Raw genomic sequence first — 9,973 nt, forward strand, 5'->3', positions numbered from 1 at the left:
TATACATACCGATAATATTCTTATTGGGTGGCTATTTGCTGACCTATGAGATTTGGGCAGCAGTTTTTAGTGTTTCTGCCCAGTAGGTTGCTCAGAATTTTCCATATTTTTTGTCAAATATTATTTATTCTGTTTACATAATATAATTTTTAAAGTCAACTTAGCTTAGTAACATTGTAGGAGCCATAAAACATATTTGGAGTAATGATCACCAGGTGGATGATTTGTTTTTTGTGGTTGTCATGGTGATGTGTAACGTGGGGTCATGTGGATGCGGTAGGTGATGGGATGAACTGTTAAGGAGTTCTCAGTCAGTCACGGGTGGTTTTGCCAGAGAGAGGAGGGCTGGGTAGCCGTAATTTTTGTTGACCGCTGAACTTATTTGTTAAACTTGTACGCTAACATGCTGAGTTTAACCTCTAATGTGTGCAATGCTTGTTTATATTATTTTATTTAACTTATCTTATTATTATTTATTGCATTCTATTTATACTTTTCTTGCACCTTATTGCCTCTATTTTACTTTATACCTGTATATATTATATCTTGTGCTTATCCTGCTTTACTGTTGGTGTTGTATTGCTGCTGGTACCCAAATTTCCCTGAGGACTCTCCAGAGGGATTAATAAAGTATTTCTGTTCTATTCTATTCTAACACACTGAGCTTGATAGACCAGAGTGTATGTAAAGTCAACATTTACGATCACATGTTAAGTTAAACAAGTTTATTGCTGCATCCTGCAAACTTGAAAGACGATCAATAAAGAAAGAAACGCATCAGGTTGAAGTGCGTTTTTTTTGTTCCTCCTGGGGAGGTATTGAATGGAACGAACGCTGGTTATGCTCGATGTTTTGTGCTGGCTCCGTTCCTTGACGTCTGCACTTTCTCTCTTTAATGTGCTGCTTGGATGATGTTTAAAAAGACAATTAAGATGTCGCTCTGTTGAACTGAATTTTGTTTGTTGTTGCACACAGTGAATGCAATAATTCAATGAAAATTGAAAAGAAAATAAAATAAAAGGGGCAGCCTTTACTTCTGATATGGATTCTGGAGAAAAGAGGGAAAGCAAACTCACTGAAAAGGCCTTGCTGAATAAAATTGAAAAATTACAAAATGACCGCAAAAGTGTTGTCAAAAAAATAAAAGAAAAACCTATATACCAAATTTGACCAGGAAATAAAGGAACTAGCTTAGCCAACACTGTGCAACCTGTGGAAAACAAACTTCAGTCTGTGAAAAAGGAAAACGAAACCAATCAAGTTGGAAGAAAAATGTGTATTTGCTGTGGAGGAGGACACCTGCTGGATGTATGTGCACAGCTGGGAAAAATGGCACATGAGAAGAAGATAACCTTCTTAAAGGAAAATGGCATTTGTTTTGGCTGTTTGTGTATAGGACACATCAGTAAAGATTGTCGCAAAAGGATTTCCTGTTCCAAGTGTGGCCGGAAACATCCCACAATCCTCCACAAATAATGTGTACCCTTGGAGCACACTGCTAGGAATACACAGCCACATGTGGACAACATGTTGATGTCAAGTGGTCTTACAGGGGCTGGTGACCAGGAATGTAAACAGCCCATTGTTCCAGTCCAAGTAAAGTCAAAGAAAGAAAGCAAAATTATAATCATTTCTTTTGCTTTCTTGGACCAGGGGAGCACAGTAGTTTTTTGCGCTGAAGGGCTGATGCACAAACTACACCTTGTCGGAAGAAAAGGAAATATTTTCCTTAGAACCATGGGACAGGAAAGGGTTGTGAGCAGCAATAAAGTCCTAGGACTGGAGGTTGCAGTACTTGTCTGAGATGAATTTCTGGAGCTGCCAAAGGTGTACATACAGGAATCCATGCCTGTACATACAGGAAATATTACAACAGAAGAGGATATTAAGAAGTGGCCACATCTAAATCACATAAACTTGCCTCAAATCAATGCAGGAATAGAACTCCTGATAGGAACTAGTATTCCCAAGGCCCTGGAGCCACTAGAAGTGGTGTGCAGTGTTGATGGTGGACCATATGCCGTTAGGACAAGGCTGGGCTGGACAGTCAATGGACCGCTTGCAGGAGACTGTGGAAACCGAGTTTCTGTTGTAAACCTGGAAGAACTTTGGCAGCAACAGTTCAAAAATTACTTTCCTGAAAACAAATTTGATGAGCAGTCTGGAATGTCAAGAGAGGATCAGAGGTTTCTGGAATTGGTCACAAATTCTGCCAAACACGTGGATGGTCATTTCCAGATTGCATTACCTTTACGGAATGCCTGTATCATCATACCAAATAACAAGAAAGTTGTCCAACAACCCTCAAGCCTTTTTACAAGGAGATTTCAAAGGGATGCACCATTTTACTCAGAATATACAATATTCATGAATGAACCTTTGGCTAAAGGTTATGCAGAGAAGGTGCCTGAAGAAGAGCTTGATCGTAGTGATGGTAAAGTTAGATATATACCACACCATGGTGTTTACCATCACACCAAAGGAAAACTCAGGGTTGTGTTTGACTGTGGAGCTAGTTATCAAGGTACCGCTTTGAATGCCCAGCTTCTACAGGGACCTGATCTTACTAGTTCTTTAATAGGAGTGGTCACACAATTCAGGAAGGAGCCTGTTGTAATCATGGGTGATATTGAGTCCATGTTCCACTAAGGTTTGGTCCCGCCTGATGACACAGACCTGCTGAGGTTCCTCTGGTGGCCAAAAGGTAATGTGGAACAACCACCATCTCAATATAGGATGAGTGTACATCTGTTTGGGGCAACATCATCACCTAGTTGTGCCAACTTCTCCCTCAGAAAGTGTGCAGAGGACTTTGGACATCTCTACAAATAGGAAACTGTGAACAAATTATTGCACTGTTTTTATGTAGACAATTTTCTGTCAGTAGCTATTGAGGAGGAAGCCTTTTCACTGTATCAGGAGTTGGTCTCTCTGTGCTCTAAAAGAAGATTTTCTTTATCAAAGTGGATGAGCAACCAGCCCGGCGTGCTGAAAGTCATCCCGGACAGTTGCAGAGCAAAAGGCATGGAGGGGTTGAACATGGAGCTGGAGTCACCAGTCATAGAGCGAGTACTGGGTGTGGAGTGGTGCATAAAATCAGATTCCTTTAAGTTCAAGGTTGCACTCAAAGACAGACCACTTACCAGAAGGGGAATTCTTTCAATAGTCAGTTCAATCTATGATCTCCAAGGAATGCTGAGCCCTGTTGTTTTAACTGCAAAGAAAATCATAAGAGATTTATGCAGGAGTGAAATTGGATGGGATGACATTGTACCAGAGCCCTTCTCCAAAAGATGGCTAAAAAGGCTGCAGCAGCTTCATTTGCTGGACAGGCTTGAAGTCAGTAGATGCCTGAAACCTGCAGGATTTGGAATAGTCACAAGAGCCCAGTATCGTCTGTTGCTCCCCTGGACGTGGGGTTGGCTGGTAAAAAGATATAAATGATCACAAGGGAGACTCAGTGATGTTTCCTCGTGAATGGGTCGAATCGACAATGAACAACCTAAAGAAATACCAGGCTCGGAGTAATAGAATATATGCCCTCGTAGCATACATGCTTCTGAAATAATTTAAATAAGTACCAACTATTACAACACAAATTATAATGGACATTGTAAAACACAAAATAAATCGCTTGACAATGTGTAAACAAATGTCAGAAATATTATATAGGGCTCTCCCTAAGGGATAGGGTAAGAAGCTCGGTGATCCAGGAGGGTAGAATCGCTGCTCCTCAGCATCGAGAGGAGCCAGATGAAATGGCTCGGGCATCTGATCAGGATGTCTCCTGGATGCCTCCCTGGTGAGGTGTTCCAGGTATGTCCCATCGGAAAGAGACCCAGAGGAAGACCCAGGACACGCTGGACGGACTACATCTCTTGGTTGGCCTGGGAACGCCTCGAGATCCCCCTGGATGAGCTGGTGAATGTGGCCGGGGAGAGGCAAGTCATTCCCTGCTTGGGCAGCTGCCCCCGTAACCCGACTCCGGATAAGCGGGAGACAATGGATGGATGGATGGATGGATAGTTGCTTTTAAGCATTTGTTTTATTGTGAGCAACTGTTAAAGAACCAGTCTATGTTGAAATCTCCTGTAAAATATATTCAAGACATAACACTGATATCTTCAATCATTTGACAGATTTATCCAGATATATGCTATTAGCAGTCTGTAGCAACAACCCACCAGCGTAGCTTTGAGATAAGACAAATGAATTTGTATCCATATTGATTTTATCTCCTAACACATCCGGCCCTTTATTCTCACAGGACATGTGTTCTTGACAGAAAAATGAAACTCCTCCACCATGTGAACTTCTGTCCCTTACACAGATGTTGTAGCCTTGAATGCTTATGGTGCTGTTGTCAAATATAGGGTCCAAGTGTGTCTCAGATATTGCTAAATATTATTATTGAAAATTAGTTATTTTTTTGTATCTTGCTCCCAATGCTATTAATATTTATGTGAGCAAATTTTAGACCTTTTTTCTGTGATCTATATTGTTCAACAAAAGTTTCACCCATGAGAAGTGTAGGTGTCCCTGAGAGTGAAAGTCATAGAATTTATCATGCCCTATTTATCTTTTCACTTCTTCAGATTGCTGCTTTTAGGTCGGATGATCAGTTTATTGTGTCTTAAAAAGGCGGTGTCTCCTCTCTCATGGGCATCTCTCATCTTAGGAATTAGATATTTCCTTTTCAGTCTCACTGCATCTGTGTAGTCATAATTTATATAGATTATGTTCCTTCAAGGCTCTTTGGTCTCTGGAGAAGAGCAGCTATCCTTATAGCTGGCACACCTTACCACTGTTGGTCTGAGTCTTTCACCCATCATAGGTTTCCCTGTGCAATTTCCACCTCTATCTCCCTCTGCAGCTGCAATTTCTCCACAAAGATAATTTTTTACTTTCTTTTCTGAGTCATTCCAAGTTTCTCCAAGTGATTCTGGGATACTGCCTATTAGATTGTTTCTCCTCAACTGACCTTCTAGATATTCCAATTTATCTGTAACCACTTTGATTCCATCCACTTCCTTCTGGATAAACTAAATACTTGTTTTCAATTTCTTGGACTTCTCTTGTTAGCAAGTCAAATCTGGAATAAGTCGAGTCTATGATAGTTTTAACAAAGTATTGGAAATTATTCTGCTGCTGCCTGGTGGGTGGTGGAGTGCTGGACCTGGAGACTGGTGGGTGGTGGAACCTGTTGTATGGTGGATGGCTAGGTCTGGAGCCTGGTGTATGGTGGATGGCTAGGTCTGGAGCCTGGTGGAGTGCGGGACCAGGAACCTGGTGTATGGTGGATGGCTAGGTCTGAAGTCTGGTGTGTTGCCAGGCCTGGAGCCTGGCAGCTGATGGATTGTAGGCCTAAGAGCCTGGCTTCAGGGAAGACAGACCTGATCCTGATCAACACAATATCATAATCTAGATCTCACATTCCACTGCCACAAGTCAGCTAAAATCAACTTACCCTATCTAACAAAGATCAGAAAGGAGGTAGTTGATCTGAGTATGATCAAACAGCTGCAGAGAACTGGGTTAGCTCCTTGCTGATGCTTCAAGTGATGGTCAGAAAATGTCCCACTGCTCTTCCATCTCATGTCATTTAATAAAACTCCACTCCAATGAGCATTAACACAGCATTTCTGCGTCCTGGTCCTAAAGAGCACACAACACCATGTGTTTGTTTTAGATGTCTCAGATGGCCTGTTAAAGAAACATCTAAAACCTGCAGGACTGGACTGAGAAACACTAGTCATCTTTGCAAAATCGTGTAAAAATCTGATGTTTCTCAGCTTGTTTTAGTCTACAGATCATGCTGGTTTTCACCTTTGTGCTTGGTCATGTTGTGACGTCATTTACGGGAGCCCAGAAAGGCCAAACCAAACAGTAGATACTGAGGTTCCTTAGGGAGTCACCAGAAGCTGTTTTCACACGTAAACTGAATGTTTTCCTACATTTTCCCAACATGTGGAAGCTGTGTTAGTTTAGGCAGTGGTGTCATTCATGAGGACAAGTCAGGAGTCGATCTGGACGCTCTGCTGATAGAAAACTAACATGCTGTGTCGCGGGGGTTAAAGCCAACAATTATCCTGCTAACCCTGAACTTGTATGCATTTTTATAAATAGAATAAAGGTTTCACATATTAGTCATCGTGTTTCTGTGAATCTAGCGGCTCTGTAGAATAATTCAGAATAATTCAGTCAAGATATAAACGTTCTAAGTTTCCCGGTGTTTCAGCAGAACCTGCTGCTCTGCATCCCAACCCTCTTTAAAGCTGACATGGCCATCCTGATACAAAAGTCAACTGAATCCCTAAAACAAAAGAATCGGTTCATTCACGAGGACAGGTGGTCATTTAACAAGTTTTAGTGGATGAAAACTTTGAGAAACTCGCTGAGATGGAAGCTTTGGTTAAAGGGGTAGTGCCCCCTAAGATGTGTTTTTGAGCTGTAAACAACACAGTTTTACTTAATTGTGATGAAAACTACATACTGTTGATAAAACTTGTATTTTTTTCCATTTCTTTAAAAATGGGATTTTGTGGGTAAAATAAATGGCTCAAAACACCCCCTACAGGATAAAACTATTTTTTTTGTGATGTAGAGCCGTAGTTGGTGCTTCTGTCACGAGAAAATTTTAAAAACCCCACAGCCACTCCTTCCAGATGCAGGTAGGCAGGTCCTTGTCTTGCAGGCTAGTTTCAGACTTCTGTTCTTTCACAGAGTTTCTGATGAAATGTTCCTGTAATGGGATGGACTTGTGCTTCTGAGGGGTAACACCAGACTTTATTCTTTACCCGCTGATCCTCATCTGGCGACAGACAGCAGCTCAAATCGTAGCAGCAACTTCCAGCAGCAACTTCCTGCAACTTCCACAACCTGCTGCCAGTCTCCACAGCTTTCCAGAGCTGCTGACAGGCCAGCGTAACAGTGCTAACGCCTCAAACTGATACGCTTCATGTGTAGCTGAGGAGATTCAGGAGGGGAAAGTCTTCCACCTTAAAGACCGATCAGATGTGTAGCTGCTTTGTGAATCTTGCTTTCCATCCTGCTGGTGGGGGCTGAACTACTGTCTCAGTCATTTCTGTCTGTGTATCCTGACCTGCCCACTCTCCAACACAAACCCTTGCAGTTTCTGGCCCATTTCAAAATTTGGTAGTGGGTGGAGTTACACTTAAGTCCTTGCTGTCCCAAGATACGGGGCTCTTGGAACGGGTGGATGACTTCGAGAACCGGTCTAGACACTCTAACATGAGGATTACTAACAAAGCCGAAGGGAGCGAGAAGGATCAAGACCCGACCAAGTTCGTTTCCAACCTGCTAATGGCAGTGATAGGCCCCAATGTTTTCAACAGCCCTCTGGAGATAGAAAGGGCTCAATGTTCCCTTGCCCTCAGACCAGGAGATGCCGGTGCGGGAAAACCAATGATCTTGATTGTTAAATTCCTTCGCTTTCAAGAGGAAGAAAAAGTCCGATAGGCCAAATACAGCTTAAGCGTCCCCGGCAAGTAGAAGTGACTTATTGAGGATGCCGGCTGTATCTTGATCTTGTGCATGTCGTAGTTAATGGACATTTCTAAACAATCAGTTATGGAAATGATATGCCAGAAAGACGTAGGTCATTAATACATCCAAGCTTGCATATGTCCAAATTACCTGGAGTGGTACTGACATAACTTAACATTAGCTTAACATTTACTTTATTTCTATCATGTTTGATACGGACAAGACGTAGTTACCAGCGGCTACTTACGTTATCCTTTAGTAACTGGGATGCTGATATGGGGGGACTGTTACACCCTGATACTTTTTATTTTATGCCTATTGTGAACTGTAGACACTTTTGCAGGCATAGCCCTGACTGCTCAATGAGAAACAGAGTTTGTGGAGTCCCACTGCTGGTTTGTGTTATTAGGTTCAGGTGTGATTGTCTGTAGCTCAGAGGAGCAGTCATCCACCAACCAGAAAGTCGGTGGATCGATTCCAGGCTTCCCCTGAATCTATGCCAAAATGTCCTTGGGCAAGACACTGAACCTCATGTTGCCTCCCAATGTGTCTATTGTGGTATGAATGTGTGTGTGTGAATGTAACAGCGCTTTGAATAGTCAACATGACTGGAAAGTGTTGTATAAGTACAACACTACATGCTTCCTCTTGGTGATGTCATCAGGAGACACGGCATAAATTTTACACACCTATGCTGATGACACACAGTTATATGTTGCCGTGACTCCTGATGAGCACGGGCCCATTGATGCCTTGTTAGATTGTATTTTAGATATCAGAGGGTGGATGGCAGAAAACTTCTTGCAGCTCAACCAGGACAAAACAGAAGTTTTAATGATTGGACCTGAAGCTGAGAGAGAGAAACTGGAGGCCAAATGGAAAACAGTAGAACTCAACCATTTTAATCAAGTAAAAAACCTGGGAGTGATTTTAGATGCAGATCTCAGTTTTGAGCCGCATATTAAAAACTCTCGGGTCAGTGCGGAGACACTGATTCATGCTTTTATCACATCAAGATTAGATTACTGCAATGCTCTTCTTTCTGGTCTTCCGAAGAAGTACCTGAACCAGCTGCAGCTTGCACAGAACGCAGCTGCACGTCTGTTGGCAAAGACCAGAAAGAGGGCCCACATTACTCCAATTTTAAAGTCTCTGCACTGGCTCCATGTCAGCTTCAGAATTGATTTTAAGATTCTTTTATTGGTTTTTAAGTCTCTTAATGGTCTTAGCCCACCTTATTTATCTGATTTGCTTTTATCTTATGAGCCCACGAGACCCCTCAGGTCCTCTGGTACTGGCCTTTTAACTGTTCCCAGAGTAAAAACAAAAACCCACGGCGAGTCCTCCTTTTATTTCTATGGCCCTCGTATGTGGAACAGCCTGCCTGAGGACGTGAGGGGAGCACCTAGTGTGGATATTTTTAAAAACAGACTCAAGACCCACCTTTTTAGTTTAGCATTTTAATCATTACTTTTATTATTACTATTGTATTTATTCATTTATTTATTCTTAACACAGGCTGTATTCAGCTTCTATTTATTTATCATTTTGTATTCTCTTATTTCATGGGTTCCCTTATTTTTATGGGTCTTAGCAATATTACTTTTATACCCAGGGTTGGAGTTTAGATTGTTTTAGATTTGGTTTTACAGTGTTTTATCTCAGTGTTTCCCCACACCACTAGACCCCAGAATTTATGACAGTGTTTCCTTGGTCCTTTTAACTTGCTTTTACCCTCTGTGTTGTGTGTGTTTGATGGGAAGGGGTGGGGGCTGGGCTTGCTGCTCTTGGGTTGGGGTTCTGGGGGATTTTACTCTCTGTAAAGCACCTTGAGTTGCTATTTTTATGTATGAAAGGTGCTATATAAATAAAGTTTGATTTGATTTGATTACAGTCTATTCCTATTTGCTTTTACTCCTCTTATCTGTGTGTTTTTATTCGCTACTTCCTCCTACAAAGCATTGTTTCTTCTCTCCAAATACTTTGATTAAAATTTGATTATGGCTAATATAACAGAAAAAGGGGTATGTTGTTAGAGTGTGAAAGAGTGTTCGTGGGAACAGCACAGGGCAGGCTGTGGTTGAGGGATAGATGGGGTAAGGGGTGGCTGGGTACGTTCATATTTCAAATATCTATTTCAAAATATATATGTATAGCTACATTTTCACCAACGTCTCTGCTCCATCGTATCTAATAGTATCATATCTAAACTGCAGCTGGATCTCAACCACACCTTTTCCAAGGCCCCGCTCCACTTCTGATTGGTTAGTAAAGCGTTTGCGAGCGAAGCAGCGTTCCTCTCAGACCACAACGTGACAACATTAGCTCACACATCAAATTATTTAATTGTCTCTCTCTTTTTTTAATTTTTCTACAGCAGAAACTCGCTGGAGATCCGGTGCGGTGCTGGAGTACTTTAAGCCTCGCCTGAGGGCGGGTGTGCTTTAAAGAAACAAAACTTGCCTTC

The sequence above is a fragment of the Melanotaenia boesemani genome, chromosome 19 (genome assembly GCF_017639745.1).
Source record: "Melanotaenia boesemani isolate fMelBoe1 chromosome 19, fMelBoe1.pri, whole genome shotgun sequence".
NCBI classification, from domain to species: domain Eukaryota; kingdom Metazoa; phylum Chordata; class Actinopteri; order Atheriniformes; family Melanotaeniidae; genus Melanotaenia; species Melanotaenia boesemani.